This window comes from Stigmatopora argus, chromosome 1 (genome assembly GCF_051989625.1).
Source record: "Stigmatopora argus isolate UIUO_Sarg chromosome 1, RoL_Sarg_1.0, whole genome shotgun sequence".
NCBI lineage: Eukaryota > Metazoa > Chordata > Actinopteri > Syngnathiformes > Syngnathidae > Stigmatopora > Stigmatopora argus.
The window spans coordinates 9,473,114-9,490,428 of record NC_135387.1 but is presented as its reverse complement, the minus strand read 5'-3'; the positions used below and the strand labels follow the sequence as shown (position 1 = coordinate 9,490,428).

The 17,315-nt window shown below is 38.5% G+C and overlaps 1 protein-coding gene across 1 annotated transcript in view; it reads left to right on the top strand.

The window, feature by feature from the left end:
- The window catches only part of LOC144069312 (receptor tyrosine-protein kinase erbB-4-like), a 161,008-nt gene extending 148,878 nt beyond the window's left edge, over window positions 1-12,130 (top strand). Inside the window, exons 27-30 of the transcript XR_013298537.1 lie at window positions 7,560-7,715; window positions 7,907-8,007; window positions 9,392-9,466; window positions 11,918-12,130. The gene's annotated coding sequence lies outside the window, so the exon portion shown is untranslated. The remainder of the gene's footprint in view (window positions 1-7,559; window positions 7,716-7,906; window positions 8,008-9,391; window positions 9,467-11,917) is intronic.
- Window positions 12,131-17,315: the final 5,185 nt, after the last annotated feature.

Below are 17,315 nucleotides of genomic sequence, written 5' to 3'. Positions count from 1 at the left end.
TTTTAGGGATGTTGAAGTTTTGCTCAAGGCGAGATGTTTCGCTGGCGTGCTCAAAAAGACTTGCAGATGAAGACCAACTGCATCAAAAGGTCTGCAGCGCTCTCGTGATTTGAAAAGGCTAATGCGAGGATACGACACGTTCCTCACGTTTTCCGCTCCACCCGTGCTGCGCTGAATCCACTGTTTACGCCGGGTGCCGCTTATGTAAACGGGCACGGGCAACATTGTTTTGCAATGCGGTACTACATACCGCCGCATTCGTAGGCTTTCATTCCACTCATAAATTATCCAGTACTGTCCAATGGCTGAATATGAGCCTTCTGAAGTCACTGCTATTAATACTAATAAGGCAGTGGAGTGCTTTAAGTAAACACTGTTTATGAACAGAAATCTCTATGCTCTTCCTTCTCTCCATTAGTTTCCCTCGCCAAAGCTCTGAGATTCAATTAGCAGGCACATTGAATTCCTCCATGCAAGTTTAGAGAGAAGCTCGCTGCAATTTTGTCCACATGTAGCAATTTATTTCTAATCCATATTAGGCCTGCCATCTTTAATCACTATCACAAAGTTTCTCATTTGCCACAGGAAACAGCCATTATTTCATGATGGGATCCTGGTGTCAAAAAATAAAAAAATATTTTTCCAACAGGATGTCATCCTCTACAACAAAAAGCAAAGACAATCGCAGGGATGCTTGTCCAAATTACACCATGTTATAGTTGCAACGATTACCTGAAGAATGGTACAGTTAATTTGCAATAACACATTTGTCATCAGGACTCATTATCATCTCATCTTGTTTTCTCATTTTCCACTTTATCCTCATTAGAGTCCCGGGGGGTGCTGGAGCCAATCCCAGCTGTCTCAAGGCCAGAGGCGGAAGACACCCTGAATCCGTGGCCTGCCGATTGCAGGGCACAAGGAGACGGACAACCATGCACACTCGCACCCATACTCGCAATTTAGAGTGTCCAATCAAACTACCATGAATATTTTTAGAATGTGGGAGGAAACCGGAGTACCCGGAGGAAACCCACGCAGGAGAACATGCAAACTCCACACAGATGGACATGACTTGGATTCGAACCCAGGACCCCAGAGCTGTGAGGCGACACACTAACCACTCGCTCCTCATTATCATGTATAAATGATTAATATCACAATCCATACGGTTAATATTGCATCTAAGGCGAAGAGACTGCCGAACTATCTTATTCATGTAGATTCCATACAGTATGTAATGACCAGGAGGATTAAAATTTGTAAAAGGCCCATTTTATAAAAAAAAAAAACATCTCAAAAGAGAAGTTTTAATGACATGCAAGCTGTTGATCTGTGTATTTTTTTCTACCAGTTAAAGTGAAAACTTGTGTAATACTTGCTACATGCCTTAGGCTCAAACAAAGTTCTGGAAAAAAAGACAGATGCCAAGATGGCATGGGCCTTTTCACACTGAATTTAACGGAGCGGAGTGCACTGTCAACCAACCGATTCATTTTTGAATGCGCTGCCAAATGACGACAAATGCGCCCAATGGCGACAAGCTGTGATGACAGAGACGATTTCAGAGTGTAGCCTTTATTTGCACTTGGTTTTCATGGATGGCGGCCTCGTGCAAGTGGTGTCTGTGTTTGACCCTGGTTGCTATGCTACCAAATTTAAGTAGTATACTGCATTGTACCTTTTTAGCTGCCTTGGATGTACAATAGTTACAACAAAAAGGCCTATATTTTAAGCCATTAATAGTGTTTTGAATACATTAAATTGAACTGAATTGAGTTGAGTTGAGTGGAATTGAATTGAGTTGAATTGAATTTAGTTGAATTGAATTGAATTGAATGCTTTTATTGTCATTATACAAATATTCCAGCTGGCTTGATATGTTCAGCATCTTCTTTGTATCCGATTTGTCTTGTGTTCCAAAGCTATAGAACGCCTATTAATTTCTACATTTTCTCCATGCCTAGTAACTGAACAATTTTGCAGAAATATCATGGTGTTATGATGTTAAAATCTTCTGTCTTCAGAAAGAGCTAATGTTCAGATTTGAACATTTTCTCATTTGAACCACTCACACAATGCGGCATAATGTTTTGTCATCGCGCTGGCAATACAAAATCAATGAATGGCTAAGTCAAAGGCAATACTATTCAGTGCAGTGTGAAAAGGCTTTTACAGCAGCAAGATGTTTTCTTATTAGAAGTGTAGTTGTGGAGCTTTTCTTATCTGAATTGATGCCATAGTAGGAGTACATGCTGGACTGGTCGCCATCCAATCTCTGACAAAATGTCAGCTCAAAATTACATTAAACAACGACGTTTGCTTCTTGCATCCAACCCACTTCCTCATCATTATAAGCAAAGTTCCGGCGATCCATTTTAACAATTTTCATCAGCAACAATAATAGAAACTAAGCTACTACCTATTTGGTAGCTTGGCAACTGTTGTTTTTTCTGAATTCCGAAGTAAAGAGACCGCGAAAAACTGAAGCAACATCTGTGGTGCTTTGCCAAATTAGCTTATATCTACATGATTATATAGCGCATTCCAACATATTACATGTTGCTCAATAATTGTTCATTAACAGATGTAGCTGTAAGCCTAACCACAATTGGGGTACACTATTCCATAAAGTTCGGTGGCCTTTTACGTCTTAAAATGAAGTTACATTTGCCATATTGTCGTGGTTATTTTTTTCCAATAAAAAATTTATGACTGTCATTGTATTAAGCATACGTAATATTTAATAGGATGATATAAATGTTCCATAAATAGGCATTTTAACACGGAAATAGCTGGCGGCCATGCAAATGTATTGAATTCAGTCTAGTGTACCACACATGGGCTTAGTGAACAACTTCACATATAATTTAACAAATATTATATCATTACTTTATTGTATTATTAAGCACTTTGAGCAACAAATGTGTAAAATAACTATGTTAGCATGAACACTTTCACGGCTTGCGTGGCTACCTCTGTTTATGCTAAATCTTACTGATTATATGTAGGATGTTATTTAAAAAACATTTCCAAAAAATAAATAATAACAATATCCAATCTCCATAGTAAGCTATCCATTCATACATCCATTTATTTTCTGAAGATGCTTATCCTCATAAGGGTCGCGGGGGCTGCTGGAGCCTCTCCCAGCTAACTACAGGCACCAAGTGGCGGACACCCTGAATCGGTGGCCAGCCAATTGCAGGGCACAAGGAGACGGACAACCATTCACACTCGCACTCATACCTAATGGCAATTTGGAATTTTTATCACAGCCTACCTTGCATCTTTTTGGGTTGTGGGAGGAAACTGCTGTACCTGGAAAAAAAACACTCAAGCCATGCAAACTCTACACAGTGAGCATGGGATCGAGCCCACTGCCCCAGAACTGTGAGGCCGACGCGCTAACCATTAACCACCATTTGTGTCAAAACCACAGCTTTTTACATCACAAAAGACATTGCCTTAACTTAATTGGAAAAACATCAATAATGATAACCCAGTACTTTTATTTACTTCAATTTTGTTACCAATGCATATTTTAACATTTTATTTAAACCTCCTCCATTCTTCAAACCATAGTGTTTAACCATTTGAGATTCTGCCTGCTAAATTTTGACACGTCTCCATTGCCTGGAAACACGTTTGTGACTTCTTGTCACGTAACCAACTGCGCATGAGCTGAAAATATGTCAACAAAGATCTGCCTATTATGATGTTGTTGTTGTTGATATAAGAATCCATTCCATTCTCTTATGCTAAACTAATGCCAGTTCATCAGGCGCTACATTTCCTGCTGTTCAGAATCACTGGCTTCATAACAACATATCATAAATCATCATGGAGAACAACACCCGTTAAATCCCCATCATGCCTGGAGACAAGCAGATGCTCTGGGAAAAAAATTGTATTATTTACCCAAGATCATGTTGACAGACAACATGAGAATTTTGGGTGCTTTGCAATGATTTCTGATTAACTCCCCAGTCCAGCACCACTTAATTTTGCATTATTAATTAAATACATTTAATAGTAATGATATCCATCCCCTATTGATTTAGAGATGTTGTGGATATTCTTAATGTGGGTAAACATGTAAGTTTTTACCATTGCCTTTCTCTTCGTAGCTAAGTGGGGCCTAGCCATGTGTTACATACAACTTTAAAGGAGTAAAAGAAATCATTGTTATGAAGCACAAAAAGTGCCTCTGTTGTTGCTGGCATGGTAACTAAGAGAAAAAAAGTCCTCTTTGGTATTTTGCCCTCTGACTCCAAGCTCTTTGATTTGTTTGACGGGAGCAAAGGGAGTGTCTGCCCACTGCACACCTGCACCCACTTTCATCCAGTACTAAGGCTTGCCTGCAGACGTCTGTAGAAAAAGCTCAGTAAGCAGTAGTTACCTTTTTGTCCTTTAAAACTGCTTTAATTATCAAAAGCACCCGGGGCAATGATGAGGTTACGTCTGTGATGAATCAAGATGAGCACGTGTATCAGCATGTCTGCTTTATATACAAGCATGCCCATTCTCTCTTATAGCTTTGTAAATGTGTCAGCGTTTGTCACAGCATCTCCCGCAGTGCACTGCGCTTAACTGAGTGCGCTTCTCTCTCAGACACAAGGGCTCAGCCAATGTTGACATTCAGGCAGTGGAGTGCCAGCACTACCCGTGACAGCCAATCAGTCTTTTAGCCACCTAATTACAAAGCGGTGGAGTGCATGGCTCGTTCAAAACAATAAAATGCTACCCCCAGTTGCTTCCAATCCAGCATAATATCCCGCTGTTTGGGCCTTTCATCCAACATTGTGCTCAGCCTAACTAGGACTGAAAAAGCTTACGTTTTGTCTATAAACCCTGATCAAACTAGATAAAATATAGTTAGGGTTTTAAGTGACTCAAGGAAAATTTTAAAATAAACAAATACAAAATACATTATCTAATTTAAAAAGCTTTTGTTAAAATTATTTAGCTAGGCAAATCGTGAATTTGTCTGACTTCTGATAATGGAATACATGATTTTTTTCCCACAAAAATAAATGAACAGATAAACGACAGAGACTGTGACATATTTACCCCCCAATCCCACCAACTACGACTAGGCTCCACTCCCATCAGCCTGAGTGTGGGCCACAGTTTGAAACAGTTAACAGTTACTGTACCTATTGAATCTGCGGGTGTATTTCTCTTCCCCATCTGAGACAAAGACAAAGCCCTTTTCACTTCTTTGGTCTCCCTAAATCAGGTGTCACCAACTCTGGTCCTCGAGGGCTCCTATCCACTCTGTTTTCCATATCTCCCTTCTCGAACATTCCTGAGTCAAATAACCAGGATCGTTACCAGGCATCTGGAGAGATTGCTAGGGTGTTGATGATTTGATACAAGTGAGTATGATGAGGGAGACATGGAAAACAGACGAGATAGGTGCCCGAGAGGACCAGAGTTGGTGACCCCTGCCTTATATCATGAAGCCATTTCTTCAACTGGCCCTTGGCCTTCCATGCTCTGTATGTACAGCCAAAATCAAACACTGTGGCATATTGACATTTGACAGTAGGTTTCTTTTTTTTTTAAAAAATCTGTATACACAATCATTATTAAAGTGATGCGTGTAAACATTGGTAATTGTGTACTGTACACATGGAATAATCTTTACTACTACTTACACAGTAAGGATGAGTAATCTGGGGGACTCAATTTGATTGGCTAAAGCAGGGATGGCATTCAACTTTATGGAAATACTAGATCTCATTGGTGTTTTCTCTACTGTGAAACATAAGAATATCAGTCATTCATCTTCATTCATGTCCCAGTTATCCTAATGAGGGTTGTGGGGGTGCTGGAGCCCATCCCAACTAACTGCGGGCTGTAAGCAGAGTACACCCTGAATAGGTCACCAGCCAATCGGAGGGCACAGCATAAGAATGTATCATTTAATTTAGTATTTAATAAGATTATTTTATCTGATGAAGACATGGATATGCAGCAGGGGTGTCTAAACTATTCCCCAAAGGGTCACATTGTAGCTGCAGGATTTAAGCCCAACCAAACAAGAAGACACCTTTTCACCAATCTGGTGTTTTACAAGTGCCATTGTACAATTGATTGCATGGTCAAACTGTCTGTGCTGGATTGGTTAGAACAAAATCCAGTAGTTTGGCAACCCCTGATATTCCGTATCATATGCTGTAGATGTTTTAGATTATTTTTAGAATGTGTGCACTTTTTCCCCTTTGGCCTGAGAATATTTTAGAGATGCATAAAGAAGCCAGAGTAACCTTGGGAAAAATCATGTCTAAGCAAAGGAAAAACTATCTTTACTCAGTCATGTTCCAAAAGAAATTCGAAGCTACACAAGATGCTTACAACTAATGGGTACTAGTGGTCCTTTTGTTTGCTTTTACTTAAGCAATATTGTGATAATACTGTTGTGACCATTGTAATTTTCTACTGTATAGTTGTGTTGAGGAAAATAACATGCTGTTCCTGAAGGGAGTGCTTTATTTTCTATAATAATCTCAGTCAAGCCAAATGATGAGGCCCATTTTGGAGCAATTATCTTCGAACTCAGAGTAAAAGTCAAAAATGTGTCCATTGCCTTTTCCACCTTTGAGAATGGCGGTGACAAAAATGTGTCCAGTTCAATTTCCAAATATTTGGGGTGAGTTCATTGTCCTCAGACAACTGTTGCACATGTACGCAAAGCAAATGCCAAACCAAACAAACACCCACCTACAATCCACAACAGACTAATGAACTTTTAATGAGGGTCATGTGGATCACTGTGTGTACGTGCGACCCTCTTCTCATTTTCACACATCACACAAGAAACATCGGACAGGGAGGTGACAAGTCTCTGATAACACTTCTCTATTGGAGAACTATTTGAGGGCACCATTGGATGGGTGTGTGCATTTAGTACTTTGAGTGTGCTTGTGTGCTGGTTGTCAAGTGCCCGTGCAGTCCAATCGCTCAACTGCCATCGGCCCACATGAACTGACATGTAGCCAAAAGCAAAGTGACGTGAAGACGGAGCGGAAAGCATCACTATGCAGCGCATGTGGCGTGGTTTGTCCTGACCCTGTCTGGGGGCCTCTCCTCTCTGTTGATTCTAATGAGCTCCCATGGGAGCACAGTCGGGTGGCGGGTGTCCCAATGAACCTGGGAGGGAGCAGGAGAGAAGGTTTTTAAATCAATACACCCACGCACATTTGCATAAACATCAGTACACAACTTCCTTGGCCAGGAAGATATTTGAAAATAACATTAATGGCACGAAATTTATCCAAGAAAAAGACGTCATTAGCGCCTCGTAATCAATGTGATGCCTCGGTACAATCAGAAAATTGATTTAGTGCTACAAAATAGTCCTGTATAAGCAGATAACACAAAAGCAATAGAGCACAGTGTCTTTGCTGATGTTTATAAAACATGAATATATATATATATGGATATGGATAAAGAGATATAGAGATAGATTTTATGCTTTTATTTTATGCTCCATATTAGTCCAATACACATTATTATGAAAACAATGTATTTTTTTGTCTTTCTATTTTTAGTACGCATGACTGAGGTCAGAGTTCAAATTGCCACCCCCAGTCTTCAAAATAGCGGATGAGCCAGGAGCCAGGTCGTGGACTGCAGAGCACCTCAGACGTGACGGTTTACTGAAGAAAGACCTGATAAAGTTCTCACAGGACAATGCAGTGCATTTGGTACGTTGTCATTTGGGTAGTTCGAAGCCCCAGTTCTCATTTTAAGAGTGCTTTTTGACGGAACTATGCTTCGCTGCGTGATGAAGTCCCACATGGTTGGAGACAGAAAAATGTTTGCAAACAAGTTGGATACATTGTGTTCCCTCTAGCGCTTTATGTTTAAAAAGGAATCATTCCATAGTGTTTTTCAGTTCCTCAACGAGCACAGACTGCTGGGAAACATCAAAAATGTGGCCAAAACGGTCAAAATGGAGCAGCTTCTCGACGCCTTTACGAGCTGTTTGTCGGCAAAGTGAGTCATTTTTTATATTTTATTTTCTCTCTCCGTGTAATAATGAAATGCCGGCGTTCAGTATTCACGGCTTTGCTCAATTGGCTTGTTTTTCATTATGATACATTCCATTTTTTTATGAAAACACACTAACTGGCTTGGTGTTTATTTTTATTAGTAAGAACCTGTATATGGATAACACACTCACAAATGCCATCAGTGGAGGGAGGTGTAAGGAATAAAAAGTACCGTAATTACTCGAATATAACACGCATATTTTTGCTATATAATTAATTCCAATAGTTGGGGGTGCGTGTTATAATCAATAACTAAAATAAATTACAAATTTTCGATCGAAAAAAGCATTGTCAAACTCACTTTGACGCACGGACATTGTGCAATTTCCAACTTTGAATTCAAAATACACGCATATTAAAGATCGTCAAGCCTCACAAACATCACAATCCTGCATTAATAAGCTGGAAAGTAGAATACTACATTGTAGTGTAGTACGTACTTGTATTTAGAAATATGTCCAGCGGGGGGCAGTACATTCCCTTGTTACATGTGATAGTCTTTTCCATTGTGCATATCTTCAAATCATTTATTTATTCAATTTGTATGTTCCTTTTCTTGTTTGAGAATGACAATAGATATTTGAATTAAAACATGGTATTGTCAATTGAAATGTAGTCAATGTTCAAGGAAGTCTAAAAGGTATTGCAACATAACATGTCTACATGATATGTTTGTCCACTCTGTGTATCATCTATTGCCCTAAAATTCAAACGCATAACTCCACCAACTGCACGACACTCGACACGCTCGTACCTGAAGATTTCTCTATCCGGTTTTGAACAAAACAATCGTGAAACGAAGAAAAAAAGGTAAGATTTCTGATTTTCGTCAGCGGGAAATTTTAGGTGCGCACTATATTCGATTACTGCGTTTTTCCAGATGTTTTTGGCCCAAAATTACCTGCGTGTTATTTTCGAGTGCGCATTTAATTCGAGTAATTACGGTATGCTTATAGAATATACCTTTGCCCTGGGCTTGTTTTGCCTTCACTTTCTTGTAGGAAGACCTCAGGGCTTGGACCTTTTCATTTTTAGTTTTAAATATGGTTTTGACAAAACCTAAGTGAGTTTCATTCAACCATAGCACAGGGGTCATTTTTGACTCAAGTTTAAGGATATGGTAAAAATAACAATTTTTCCCAGTGTAAGAATAGAAAAACAGAAGCAATGATGACTTTTTGGGATATTTTTTTTTTAAATGAATGGATTTGAAATGATTGACTGAAAAACTCATCCAGGATGAAATAACATGGGAAATGAATGTGGGTCATTCGTGCATCAATATGGTTAAATAAGCAATTTCATAATTGCGCGGTGGTGTTTTGTAGATGTTTAAAGCCACGGTGACGTTGGAGGAGTTGAAAGCTGTCAAAATTGACGAGAAGGCAGAAGTTGTGAATGAGGTAGGACCTGTGTTTCAGGTTATTTATTATTTTCATGTCATGTGTACTAAACCTACTCATTTTGTATCTTGCTTCTCTTCTGTGTCCACCCAAGTTTACCAAATCAACGCTAAAGAAAAGGTGACACGAAGAACGGCACAGTCTTTGACACCAATATCCCCTCACTGATACTTGTTATAGAGCAGGGGTTTCAACCCCTGTCCAGTATATTTTCCACATCTGAATCAAATGATCGACTCATCAGCAAGCTGTCCAGGAGCTTGGTCACAATCATTTGATTTTGGTGTGTGGAAAGACATGGAAAATAGACTGGATAAGGGCCCTTGAGAACTGGACTTGGAGATCCCTGTTATAGAGACTCGGATAAAAAGAAAACCAAAAGAAACAGCATTATGCAAAAAACTAAAATTTATATATATAAAAAATATATTATATATATATATATATATATATAAATATATTAAAAGTAATATATATATATATATATATATATATATATATATATATATATATATATATATATATATATATATATATAAATTTTAGTTTTTTTCATAATGCTGTTTCTTTTGGTTTTCTTTTTATCCGAGTCTCTATAACAGGGATCTCCAAGTCCAGTACTCAAGGGCCCTTATCCAGTCTATTTTCCATGTCTTTCAACACACCAAAATCAAATGATTGTGACCAAGCTCCTGGACAGCTTGCTGATGAGTTGATCATTTGATTCAGATGTGGAAAATATACTGGACAGGGTTTGGAAACCCCTGCTCTATAACAAGTATCAGTGAGGGGATGTTGGTGTCAAAGAAATATATATATATATATATATATATATATATATATATATATATATATATATATATATATATATATATATATATATATATATATATATAGGTTATATATATATATATATAGGTTATATATATATATATATATATATATATATATATATATATATATATATATATATATATATATATATACATATATACTATATATATTATATAAATTTTAGTTCTTTGCATAATTATTATTTTTGTTTGTTTTTTACTGGGCAAAATTCAAAATTTCTCTGGTCCCTCATAATCACAATACTACATGTGTAATTTTTAATACATACCAAGTTCCACCAGTAGCCTCCTGTAGTGCTTGGTTTGCAGGCTGTTTAGCCTCAAACTTCCATGCACCAAATCCTTTTGTGATGGCAATTTCCTACTTTGCTACTGAAGGTAAAGCAGTGAGCAAGCTGATTGACTATTGTTGGTGCCGGACGAGCTCATTAATGTGTCACAATTCATTATCTGAGCCTTGTCTCCTCTTTGTCAGATGCCTAATGGGAATATCAATCATAGGCCTCCACTCAACAACTTTCCTTACAAATAATGCGACCAACACAAAAAACCCTCATCTCATCTCCTTTTCTGAGCTGCTTTATCCTCACTAGGGTCCCAGGGGGTGCTGGAGCCTATCCCAGCTGACTTTGGAGCAGAGGCGAGGGACACCCTGAAATGGTGGCCAAGCAATGGCAGGGCACAAGGACACAAACGACCATTCACACTCACACTCATACATAGGAGCAATTTAGAGTGTCCAACTAGCCTACCATGCATGTCTTTGGAATGTGGGAGTAAACCGGAATACCCGGAGAAAACCTAAGCAAGCCCGGGGAGAACATGCAAACTCCACACAGGTGGACCGACCTGGATTTTAACCCAGGTCTCCCACTTTGAGGCTGACCCGCTAACCACTCAGCCGCCGTGCCGTCCAAAACCCTAACATATACGGTATATATCGAGAGATGCAGTCGAAACATGGTTTACAAACAGATAAAACAATTTAAAAAATAAAAATCTATCATTCTGTGCATTTTAGGAGTCCAACTACTGTATTATCTGGACTATAAGTCGCATCTTTTTCATAGTTTGGCTGGGCCTGCAACTAACTCGTGTAGCCTACTTTTTTTTTTCCTCTGAACACCAACAGCCTGTCATGTTCTTTTTTTAGGCTATCTGAAAAACAGATGGTTCTTTAACCTGTTTTTCTCCATTTTACTATTGTTATTTGATGTATGTTTGTTCTTGATTTTTAATCAAATAAGAAATTGCCCAAAAATATAACTTCTACTCCAATGGGATTTTTTTTCCTTTTTGTTGTGTGTCCTTTTCCTGGTATGATTTATGGTCTGGAAAAATCCAGTAGTTTCTTACTGAGTGGTGAAAACCGCCGGTTATTTGCAAGATTGCTGTCTGCAAATCAAATAATTCTACCCAATCAGTGAACAGCCACTGTATAATCATTATACACTGCTGTATTTTTTCCAACTTTAGAAAGAGCTAAGAGCGATTGGGCTTCATCATCTCGGACTGCCCCATTGTATTTGTATCCTTCACCTTTTTATTCACATCGTCTATAATTTCAATTTTGTGCATAAATGTGTTTTCTTGTCAGGTGTGTGTCAGCAAAAAGAGGAACAGGCACACAGACAGCCTTGACAAGCAATTACACTGAAGCGGGTTGGAGGGGGTTCTTGGGAGAAACTGTGTTGTGAAGATTGAAAGACCCTAGAGGGTCAAAGGCAAGGGAGGGAGTAATATTGGCGAAACAACCACAGGCTTCATTTGTGTTAAAATGTGTTCTGGGGGCTTTACAGTCAGGTATCTTGCAGTTATAAAGAACATTGGAAAGCTTTAAACTCAGCTATTTGCTTTTAACCTACAATTGAATAAAAATTCTCTCAGCAGCCCAGAAGTCTCTGGACTTTAATTTTCAAATTGTGGCATGCCTGCAGCATTCTGGGCCAAAGCATGGTCTTCATCTAATTCATTTAATTTGACTGTTGTGTCGAGAAAGATAAAAGGGTTTCATCAGCCCGGTCAAATGCCTTGTGATTTTATTCTCCAGTGGAGATAAGTTGTGTCAACTACCACCTTATGCCTATAAAGAAAAGTAGATAGTACTAGTGCTCATCTTCTGCAAATAGGAAGGAATTGTGAAGCAATGTGTCATCGAGTGGTCTCAAGCAGTCTTTCTCGACTTTTATCGAGCCAAGGAAACAATTTCAAATAAGACAAAAGAGCACTTAAGATAAATGTCGCAAAGTAATTATATTGAAATCTTGGTGATCTCATCTCTATTCGTAAATGAACTAATTTGCTATCAAATCTGAACATTTTTAATTTAATGCATGACATACAGATAATCATTGGCAAATGCTATGCATGTTCATTGTACCTTATTTATCAAAGGAAATATGTTATTCTTTAGACTTTGACAATGTTTTGCTACATTCAAAGAATCCCATTACTAAATACAGTAACACCTCGGTTATCGCGGTTAATGGGGGGATCGGACTCCCCGCGAAAAGTGAAAATCCGCAAAGTAGGGTCACCCCTATTAAAAAAAATGTTTCTTCAGTTCTGAGTCCTAGTAGCAAGCGTAAGACAGATTTTTATGAACTTTAAAAAAAATAATTTAAAAAATAAGCCGCCTCGTGGTGTAGAGGCTCACTCGCCTGACTTCGTTGCGGGCAGACCCAGGCTCGATTCCCGCAGGCGGCGGTATGATTGGGAGAGCGTATGGTCGTTTGCCTCTCTGTGTGTTCTGCGACTGACTGGCGACCAGTCTAGGGTGTAGTCTGCTTTTCGCTGAAGACAGCTGGGTTAGGCTCCAGCAACCCCCGTAACCCTTTCGACGATGGGCGGTATGGAAGATGAATGAACGGATGAAAAAATAAAAAATTCCCCAGAATAAACTCTGCGATGTAGAGAAGCAGCGAGAAGTAGCGAGGTGTCTGTAATTCTTGGAAGAATTCAGTGAAATTGGATGGTATCCCACCTCTGATGAACTTTCGTGACACCCTGGCTGGCAAACACCAAACTTGCCATTACATGCAACTAGGTGTTTTCATTTTATAGCTCTTCGTCACTCTGTCCATCTGTTTTTCAAACAGATGGAGTATCATATTTCAGAGTCTTGGATAGGGTTGTTGATTTAGTATCAATTATGAGTTGTTTGGCATTGATTTTGGTATTGGCCGGCTTTCATGAGGAGGGGAAGTGTCTGGCAGGAATACATTAACTACTGTGCTAAGTAAATGAAATGAAAGCCTTCAGCCATTAATTTTCTCAACGACACCCAGAAACATAACATTTCCTACAGGCCTATAACAGTGCTCCTCAAACATTTTACCGCAATTATAATCGAGTGTCGCTATGAGGGCCAAGATTAAGGCTGCCACAGCGCTACACGTCCAATTCATTTTTGATTGGGATAGGCTACCACCGAACCATATCTGACAGCCCCCCAGCCAAAATGGGCGTCTACCAATGACAGTGGCACTGAAGCATAAGCATTCACGACACTCCTACCAGTTTAAATGATTTTGACATCTTTCACTGTCAATGGCAGGAATTAATTCAAATATGTCAATAAGTGAAAAGGTCCTGGGAAAAATTCACATTTTGACCATTAACAATGCACTTAGATTTTCATTTTATAAACAAAATCTTAATGTATGTACTTATTAAGGATATTATTTTTGTATACTACTTTTTTCTTGTACTTATAACGTTTCTCATAATTTCTATTAAATGCCGTGCTGTCATGTGGAGCTGCCAAACTGATTTTCAGTGTTGCTTCCCCAGCCAGCATCGCTACTGAAATTGCACCACTTAAAAATCACGGTTTTAATTTTAGATGATAAATTATTTGATTTTCAATCGCCAGATTTTCTGTAGTTTTCAGAGTCGTAAATGTAAGCTAATTACCATTCGGTAAATCCTTTTTTGAATGGAGGCAAATATGCATCCGTGCCCGGAGTGTGTCTCCTTTTCTGCGTCACAGTCGCCTTGTTATGGTGCTTCCACCTCTGGTTTGAACTTGTACAGTACAATTTTATGTTTTGTGATTCATGACCAATTTTTAATTTTGTATTCCATGATAAAAGCAACAGGAACTTGATACATACGTAGCCCATGGGAACGTTACATCAATGATTTTTTTTAATTCTTATTTTTGCACAATTTCAATAGTGTGTCAGTCTTGATTATTTAGTTTTTAATCCTCTTTGACAGGATTCTATTATTTATAATTGGTGTGTTAAAATCTGTAAAAGTGCGCCTTTGAGGATGTATTAATATATTTCATTCTGTTTCATTTGGTCAAACATGGATAAGTGATTTTATTTAATAAAAAATCTTGTTTTTACATTTTAATTTCTTTTACTTTTAATTTCTCTTTTTAAGTCGTATAAATTATAGCTTGTGTTATTATTTAGGGGTAACATGGATGGTCATGAGAATGCATGTTCTACGCATTACCTGGAATACAATTATTTATTATGGAGAAAATACAATCATGATACAACTATATTTACATTAAAAGTTTGGTCTTGGAAAGGATTGATGAGGGTCGACTGTATACTCTATACGTCAAAAAGTTGCATAGTATACCAAGTAAAATATCAACCATTATGGCACATTTTTTGTGGATAACTGAGTGTTTCAGAAAATGGATGAATGGATGGCATTACTAGTATGACTCAATTGTGGCTGTCTCAACTGATTATCTATTAATGGAACAACCCCCACCAAACAGTTAACTGTGTCTGGATCTCATCCCTCATCCTCTATCTTCTCGTTACCGCCACGTGGGCGGCGCATTTCAACGTTCTGAACATTGAGTGCCGAGTTCCTTGTAGGTCTTTTACTCGACCCTTGTGACTGCTCCGCGCTCGACTGAATCATAGCCAAGTTGAGCAAACCCGTTTCATGCAAATGTACGTACATACACAGGTTCAGAAACTACTTCATGCTCTGCTAACTCAAATGTGATTGTTTACTTCTGCTAATGAGCAACAGTAATTGGAATGAAAATGTACAGTGTAAGAAAAATTGGAAATAGAATTTATATTGGTGGGAAGCATTACTGAAATGCAGTGGGTGTTTATTTTATTTTGTATCTATTGACAGCTTTTTGTTTAGTTTCTAGTACTTAGGGGTGAATAAAACTAGGTTTTTCTTTTTTTTAATAAAAATGTGTCATTTATGCAGAGGGAAAACACATACCGTAATTGTGTACACATTCATTCATTCATTCATTTTCTGAACAGCTCAATCGTCACAAGGGTCACGGGGGGTCTGGAGCCTAACCCAGCCAACTATGGGCACCAGGTTGGGAACACCCTAAATTGGTGGCCAGCCACTCATACCTAGGGGGAATTTAGAATCCCCAACCAGCCTAATAGAGCATTCTTGGTGGTTTGTGCCACTACAAAATATACTACATAGACTGGTCCAGCTATTTGGCCCACCTTAGTTGGTTCTATATGATCATGCTAAAATAGGAGTAGTAATGGTAACTTTTTATATGTCAATGTGACTTGCCATAATGCCAACTTAATGCCAAATGAAAATTTGAATCTTGCAAAGCGGCGCACATTTTAACCTTATTACAAAAGCTACATGTAATCAGTTGCTTCCTCGAGTCTAATTAAGAAGTAAGCCTAACTGAATGGGCAGTAGGATGTAAGGAATATATCAAATGGGATTACGATAAGCAAATCCACAGTCGTGCATGCTGGTGGGATGAGTTTTATGGTCCGTGAGTTCTGAAACGGAAATTTTAGTATGTTATGAAACTAAATGAAATACTTCAGGGAATCACAGGTACAGCGAGTGATGTCTGGTAGCGTAGGGTATACTATATATAGAGGAAAAGAACTTGGATGAATAGATGGTGGTGACTTTACCAAAATGATGGATATGGCTAAAGGAAGCAGTTTCTTCCAGAAAAAGACAGGAAATCAGGTCATCTGCAGGGGAGGAAAAAAAACAAGCAGTAAATTTTGTGAAGAGAAATTCATCTGAAGGAAGTCTTTGGAAAATAGTGGTAGGGTATCTTGACAACAAGTACAACAGTTCAGAGTGATTAAGGATGCAGTGAGCATTTGTGAGAAATATTTTTTTGTTTCCAGCTGAGAAAATGTACCAGAGATGCATTATTTGCCTTAAGGTGTTGATGAAAGAGTTCCCCTCAGGTCAAAATGAGCTGTATGGTGTCTTTTTAGATGTAGACAACTCCTATGATAAGGTACCCTAAGAGTGTTGCGATATTGAATGAAACGTGAGGAATGGCAGAGACAGAGGAGCACATCTGTGATTTCCTTTTTTTTAAATCATTATCTCTTGTGAGACTACATAGGAGAAATTGACTTTGTGGATGGAATAAAAAATGGTTAAACTCTGATGACTTATGATAATTAAGCTAAAAAAAAATACTTCTTTCATGTCATCCATTTTGTTTTATACATTTCAGTGATGAAATGACATAAAGTGATGAAAGATAAGATCTTCTCCTACATACTACAGTACAGTGGTAGCTCGAAATACGAGTGCCCCGACATACGAGCAATTTGAGATACGAGTAAAATTTCGGGCAAATGTGTATCTTGAGATACGAGACAAATTTTGATATACGACCATACAGCGGACGCGAGAGGCTGCTCATAAGAACATCATGGGCACTGTCTTTTTGGTCGCAACTCCCTCGTGTAATGTCTCTACGAGCACTGGGCGGAGCGTTGCATTTTTTTTCGTTAGACAGTGGGAATGGCGGAGCGATCGCAAGTATAGACTACTTCTCGTTGGCAAGTGGTCATGCGTTATCCTATTGTGAGGACATTTGCATGCATTTTGGGAATATTTTGAAGGGAATACAAAAGCAAACAACCCTCGATAGGTTGCATTGGAAAGGCAGGGTGGAGGCGGGGCAAATAGAGCCAAAACAAAATAGAATTAAGTTTAGTGTTAGGTTCGATTAAACTTATTTTTGAGTGTGTCTGCATCAT